Below are 7,821 nucleotides of genomic sequence, written 5' to 3'. Positions count from 1 at the left end.
AGCTCATTAGACTCACCAGAGGAGCTTTTAAAACTCAGTGCACAGGCCACATCCCAGACCAATTACAGCAACCTCTCCAGGTGGAGCCAGGCAACCATCCGTTGTAAAACTCCACAGGGGGGGGCATAGCCAGCCCAGCAGCTCCCAGCGTGGGCTCAGCCAGCGGTAAGGTTGCAAAATAGGCCCCACTCGCTTCCTCCTGAGAGCTTTGACTGCAGAACCCTCCCCTGGTCCAGGCTTCAGCCCCTACCCCCCACCCCCCGCCTGCCCTCAGAGGAGGTGTCCCTGCTTAGAGCTCTTCATTCCCAGCTTGCCCCGTCTCTGCTCCCATAAGGCTTGTTTGATTGTCGGGTTAGAAACCTGTCTGTGTGTTCCTTGACAGCTAGAAATGTGTATCCTCAATGCACAGAACAGAGCCTGGTGTGCAATATGTCCATAAATAGCCATGGGGTAGAAAGAAAAGAGGGAAGGAAGGGGGAAGGAGAGCAAGAAATTCAGTTCTTTAAAGACATGGAGGTGATGTCCAGGTGATTTCACTCCTCTCTAAAATAGGTGGTTTGCATTTATTTGCACCTTGGTCACAGACCCTTCCAGGGAGGTTTTCTGGCAATGCCCTTCTCACCTCCTCAGTGCCCTGCTCTGGCACCCCTCCACCTGTGGGTAGGTCTCTGCTCTATTTCCAAGGGTGAGGGGCTACAGTAGGGGCCACATCCCCTGCAGCCCGTCTTTGGATATTTGCCCTGATTACCCAAGAGCCACATCATTGCTGGACTGACACTGAAGCAGAACTATGGGCCTGACCACTACCCCTCCTGGCCCCAGCCACTGTCCTGCTCCCCTGTATAGGCCTTGCGCCACAGCGCGCTAGCTGTACCTGGCCCATTAGACAGGCCACGAGACCACAGAACAGGGACTGGGCATGACCCCGCTTTCATGCTCCCCAAGCACAGAGCTCTGTGTCCTGCATCATCGCCTTTGGTTATTCTTACCTTTTACAACTTGGGAACTCACCCATCTGGCCCAAACATGGGGCGGGGGGTGGGGGGTGGTGGGGAAGTGTTCGCCTTCATCTGGGTTTCTCTGAGATGGGATTTGTGGAAAACTGGAGTCAGCGTTAATTTCCAGAAGAAGAAAAGCTGGCAAATGTTCTCTGCTTCACAGGAAAACCAGTGCCATGAGAACATGGCCTGAGGGGTGGTGTTCACCATTACATTTGCCCCCAGCAGCCCCTGGCACGCTATAGGCACTCAATATATATTACCTATCATTATTGATGATAGTATCAATCCATAACAAACTTCCCAGAGCATTAAAAAGCGATACAACAGGGGCACCTGGGTGGCTCAGTCAGTTGAGCATACAGCTCTCGGTTTCGGTCCAGGTCATGACCCCACGGTTCATGGGACAGAGCCCCGCATTGGGCTCTGTGCTGACAGCATGGAGCCTACTTAGGACTCTCTCGCTCTTCTTCCCTCTCTGCCTCTCTCCCGCTCACGTGCTCTCTGTCTCTCAAAATAAATAAACATTGAAGAATAAATAAAAATTAAAAAGGGATATGACTTACAAATCACTCTACACACAAAATTTTAGATGCATGGCCAATATCAAAGTGAAATAGAGCTGTTACAAATGGGCAGGAAGGAAATCTTTCCAGATTACAGACCACCCATGTCAAACTCATTCTGACCACTTTAGGAGGAGCTGAGACGACAGGGGAGGAAATGAGGTTTTTTTCAGTGATTGAACCAAACGTTCCCCCCAAAGAATGGCCCATTTATTCACTAGAATCTGCTCCAATCTCGAGATGCCAGCTGGCAGTTTTGTCAGAAAAAACAGTCTCTTGCTTGTGTACAAGCTCCACATTTGACTTCTACTTGAGATAGAACCTCTACAGGGACCGGCTTCACTTATCCTAAAAACACTGGCTCCTTTAGTATATTTTCCTCAGTATATTTTTCCTGCCTTGGCAGCAGGAAGGGCACTTTCAGACATGTTTCTTCTCCCCAGTGCAGCATTGCGAGGCAGCCGTCAGCCACAGCTGGTGTCACCAAGTGATGGCTTGCGCCACACTGTGTCCGCCTTCCTGGGACAGTGACTTGCCCTGATCATGCTGTCCCTTCATTCTGCTCCTTCCTCACTGCCCAGAGGCCCCATCCCAAGCCACCTGGAAGGCCAGAGACCCCACTGTGAAAAGATTCTGGACGCAACAGCCTCATCCATAATGCTCATGCCCCCAGCCAGCTTGAAAGGACCCATCTGAGAGAATGGCCGTCTAGTCACTTTTATGTGGGCCATCAATTTTATTTTTATTGGCTTGGAGATGAAGGGGCTGTGACACACCTCGGTAAATTTGTGGAAGCGATGTGCTCTCCCTGGGGCACTCTTGGCAGGAGGACCAGAAAGACGCTGAGTTTAAGAAACAACCCTGCCGAGTCTGGGGACTTTTCTTAAAATGCTCTGTAGCCCGGGAAGATCTGCATCCCGGGCCCTGGGTCAGAAGTGAGGTGGACACGGAGGGCCCCGGGAGGAGTACCCAGAAGCAGGGGTTAGTTAGCGCTCCAGCCCCACACTCAGAAAGGCAGTGCTCATGTCAAATGTCAGCCACCAGCCCTCTCAGATGCCCGTTCCTTGCATAAAGAGAAGAGCAGATCCCCCAAAAGCTCACCTTTAGGACAGTTGGCTGCATCTGCCCAAACCAGGCCTTCCTGGGAAACTGCGATCTGAACACCAAATGCTGCCCTCCGCCGGGCTCAGCCCAGTCTCCTCTCTTCACAAAGCCGTCCTTCACCTCTCAGCTTGACATGATGGTGAGGCCAGATGTCCCAGTTTGCTGGAGCCCATCCTGGTTTACATCTCCCATCCACAGTATTTATTAATAGTGCCCCTGCCACTCAAGTGTCCCGATCTGGATAAAATATATAGATACCACTTCTCTCATTCTTCTTAACCCTGACCTTCATGGGCACCCATCACATACAAACTTCCTTACTGCTCAGGGGGCGCAAATCCACCTTCCCGGGGTGGTGCCCACACCTTCTCCTTTCTCAACTACTAGTCTGTACCCCAGCCTTCCACCCCAGCCTGACCATGCGGGGGTTGCCCAGAGAGCTGGTTAAAAAGCATGACTCGGACCTGGACACCTGGCTTGTCCAAAACATGGTAAGTGTACAAGCAAACAGGCAAAGAACGAGGCTTTAAGGACCAGCTTCCAGACGGCTGAGTGGCTCAGGGCAATCTGGTATACAGTGAGAGCAGACTAACGTCCAAGTTTTCACACCTCACTTCTTTCCCCAAACTTCAAGTAAATACTGTTAGGAACAGTAAAACTTGCAAAATGAATGAATGAATAAATAAACACAGGTACAAATGAGCAAGTGAACAGAAGAAATCCTTGCCTCTCGCTGCACTGGGTGCACACAGAGCCCGTTTCTCCTCTGACCTGGACAGGCTGTCCAGATCTGGACAGCACGTACAGCTGGCCATTCTCCCAGCCAGAGGAGCTAGGTACCAAAGGGCAGCATAACCTTTCTTGGGTCCCGGCACTGAAAGGAAAATGTACAGAAGTAAAGGGAGTGGTCACGTTTGCTGGGCGCGGGGCTTTGACTCTTCTGGAAGCAGCACACCAAGGTCTTCACTTCATGCGACAGGTGGGGAAAACTGAGGACAGCTCAGAGAGGTGATGTAACTTACCCAAAGTCACACAGCTACAAAACATCCAACCTGGTGCTTTGACACTCTTCTCCCCACACCTGGAGCTTCTCCAGGAAACTACCAAGTGAGATACAAGGGAATACATGATAGCCAGAGAGGGTGAGCGTTCCGATTCAGAGCTGGCAGTTAAAATGCATCGAGGGCAGCTCAGAGCCCTAACTCCCCATTGCCATTCATGATTTATGCAGACGTTCCCCATTAGCTCTAATGGATGTGGGGAGCATAAATCTCGGGGCACAGCTCCAGACAGGCTCTTGTGATCTAAATGCCACTAAAATCAATGACATCGTCCCAGTATTGATATGGCAATTGTAGCACTTCATACCCAGGCCTGGTGGGGTTGGAAAGAGGAGCAGAGTCTGAATGGCGTAGCCTGTCCTCGATGCTGCCGCGGTGGGCACGGTGCCCCGAGAGTGAGCCAAAGTCCAGACTCCAGAGCCAGATACTGGATCCAGAGCCCAACCCCCACCTCACCAGCTGTGTGACCTGGGAAGCACCTCAGGAGAAGTACCCTGAGGCTCAGTTTCAATGTCTGTAAAATGGGGGTCAAGTTACCGTGCAAAAACCTCTGACCGGGAGGTAAAGCTGCCGGGAGGTAAAGCTGCGCTTTACTGAGAAGCACAAAGGCCTGTGGAGACCATTTAGGAGGGAACCACCTCCTTTGCTACAAAGACAAGCTGAACCTACAAGTCATTAGGTTTGTCTTAGATTTGTCCGGGGGCCCTTCCATGCAGATTGCGACACCAAGGCCCAGCCAGCATGAGGGTTGCAATTCCAACAAGGCCACTTGGACGGCCAATGCCCAAGAGGCGATGCAGGTGCCCGGGAAGCTGGGGGGAAGGCTGGACCCCGGCAGCAGTGGGCGGCCAAGCTCCAAGCCAGGCAGAGCACGGCTGCCCTCGAGTCAACATAGGCACAGGACACACCCCTGCAGGAGGCCCCATGGCTTATGCATGGTTCTAGAAGCTGCTTCACCTCTTTCTCTCTCCCTGGCTCAGAACAGATGAGCATAGAACTGGTGTCTGAGACTCGCTGGAAGGCTGGAATTATGTCCTACTCAAAACATCAATATTCCAATCCACCAGGAGGTACCTGCTCTCCAAGGATAACAGGTACCGGCCACAAAAGACCACTTTGAATACACTGCTGAAAACAGGGACAAAATAGATTGGGGCTCAAAGAAAGCTTTTATTGAGACTTTATCTTGAAAATTAAAACTAAAACCTATAAAGATATATTGATCTTTAGCTTATCTATGTAAATTTATGTGATAATTTCAAATCTGTTAATTATGAGAATGAACAGATAATAAATGGTGTGTTGGCATAATCATTCCAGCATTCGCTTTGGACAAACCCAGAAAAAAACAAAGCAAAGTGCATTATCTGATGGGAAGGTAATGGCTCGGGACCCTCCTCCCTCGCCTGACTTCAGCTGCCCTAAGCCTGCCAGGCTACACCACCCTACAGGTCCAGAGATGCTCCCTTTGCACTGTCAAAAGCAAGTACACAAACGGTGACAAAGTGAACCCGGGATTAAAAGAGTAAATAAAGGGGCGCCTGGGTGGCGCAGTCGGTTAAGCGTCCGACTTCAGCCAGGTCACGATCTCGCGGTCCGGGAGTTCGAGCCCCGCGTCAGGCTCTGGGCTGATGACTCAGAGCCTGGAGCCTGTTTCCGATTCTGTGTCTCCCTCTCTCTCTGCCCCTCCCCCGTTCATGCTCTGTCTCTCTCTGTCCCCCAAAAAATAAATAAAACGTTGAAAAACAATTTTTAAAAAAAATAAAATAAAAATAAAAATAAAAGAGTAAATAAATAAATAGGCAACAAAGAGCCCACAGAATTCCCAGGAAAGCAGGATAGGTACACTGAATCCAGGAACCATGAGCTCAAGCGAACTACTAGACAGCTTCTGGAATCCCTCCATCTTCCCAGGATGCCTCCTGTTTGGACCAGTCCAACCCCCTGCCTGCTGGGTCCTAGATTGAAGGAAGGGGTGGGAGGAGGGAGGCAGTCAAGGCCTTGTTCTCCCTCCTTGAGTAAGATCTGAAGACCCCAGACAAGAGAAACCACCAAATTAAGAGCAAGGGGATGTTTGTTTTCTTCCAGGACTGAAATCAGAGAAGTGGCCAGGATGAAGCCACGTGAGCCCTCGCTACTCGATTGTGGTGGACAGTGCCCACCCACAGCATGCTACCCCACAGGCCAGCCTGCAGAGGGGGCCTGGCTGCTGACTCACCTTGACAGAGAGGACCCTGGAGACCCACAGAGAGTGGCTGCCACAGTGCTCCACAGTAACCAGGCACTCGTCAGGAGGGGCCCGCTCACCCCAGGTGACCTCCAGGTTTGAACCACACAATAATAGTATAATCCGAGGCTGCTCCACAAGGACCACCCACATGCTCAGCCCTGACATGGGAGACACCCAAAACAACAGGCATGGCTCTTTTCCAACGGACATGCTCCCTCCTCCCTGGGAACATGGAGTAACCATTACTTAATCAAGTCCTGTACACCTGTTGGGCACTGAGCTCCACCATCCCATTTAATCCCCAGACAACTCCATGACTTGGTTACTCAATTTACACACAGGAGAGCCAAGATGCATGCCTGAGAAGTGGTGTAGACTGGGTTCTAACTCAGGCTCTCCTAACCTGGAAGGCCATGATCCGAAGGGCCAGACTGGGCAGCTCTCCAACAATCTCACTGGGAAGCCGAGAGCTCTGCATATCTGGTGGCTGGAACAGTGTGGGGCATGGGTTGCTGCTCAAAAAATATCTAATATTGGGGCACCTGGGTGGCTCAGTTGGTTGAGTGTCTGGCTTCTGCTCAGGTCACAATCTCACAGTTTGTGAGTTCGAGCCCTTAATGGGGCTCTGTGCTGACAGCTCAGAGCCTGTTTCAGATTCTGTGTCTCCCTCTCTTTCTGCTCCTTCCCCACTCATGCTCTGTCTCTCTCAAAAATAAATAAGGATTAAAAAAATCTAATATTTCTAGTTAGGCTGCATCTATGCAAGTTATTCGTGATAATCTGGAGAAGCAGAAAAACCAAGCAGATAATTTGAGCTTCATGAAGCTGCTGCCAAGCCATGATTACATGAGTAAATCTTGACTACGAGCTTCTGAAAGCAGGAACTTAGATCCTTGCCTCACTCTCCCAGAGAACCATTGCTCTCCTCCTTTGCATTTCAACTTACGGTCATATGATTCATTGAGTAGGGTATGTGCTCCCCAGTATCATCTCCATGACTAGCAAACAGCAGGTACACAGTGGATATTCCTGGAAGGAAGAGCCAGATGGCCAGCAAAGAGGTTGGCACAGCTAACCCATGGCCAGTAAGAGAGCATAAGGTGGGCTGGGAAGGGCACTCCAGAAATGAGGCCTCCACAGCAACAGGGAACCCCCAGCACATCCAAGGCTTCCCTCTGACTCTGAAGTTTCCTGTCCCCTCTAGGATCTCCACAGGGTTCAGTGTAGCCATAGCCCCCGGTTCAACGCCTTCAGCATAGGCTGTACTCAGTCACAACCTCAAAGTGTTTCTCAGTCATTTTAAATACGGAAATTTTGTCCTGAATAGAAGAAAATGCTCAGAAAAATTATGTTTTGCTTTTCAAATGAGCAGAGATTCCCTGAATTTTGAAAGTAAACAAATTAGAGTAGAAGATGTCCAAATAATCACGTAAACTCCAATTTCCTATGTTTTAACATAAACATCAAAATAATGAACTCAGGCTTATAGGAGGGGGGAAAAAATCCTGCCTGATGCTGTTGCATTCTTTAGAAGCTGAATCCTAAACGACCAAATTGGCAGTTTATTAACAGGAAAATTATGCTAAGTAGCTTCATGTTGATGTCAAGAATTTTATGCAGCCAGTTATGGTGCGGTACCCTGAGTGCCTCATTTGCATTTTCTCATTTAGAGAGAACAATGGCTCCAAATGAGTGCAGCATGTTCACATTACACACCCAAGAACATTTGCACAGACAGGAAGGAATATCTTGATACCAGAGTGATTAAGCCTTTTGTTCATTCTGCTCCAGCCTAGACTTAGGGGACAGGGGGCAGATTAATGTCACTTGGAATGGTAATGAAGGGACCCAAGGCCAGAGCT

The sequence above is a fragment of the Puma concolor genome, chromosome A1, assembly GCF_028749965.1.
Source record: "Puma concolor isolate L17-30 chromosome A1, mPumCon1.1.hap2, whole genome shotgun sequence".
NCBI lineage: Eukaryota > Metazoa > Chordata > Mammalia > Carnivora > Felidae > Puma > Puma concolor.
Note: the sequence above shows the minus strand (reverse complement) of the source record.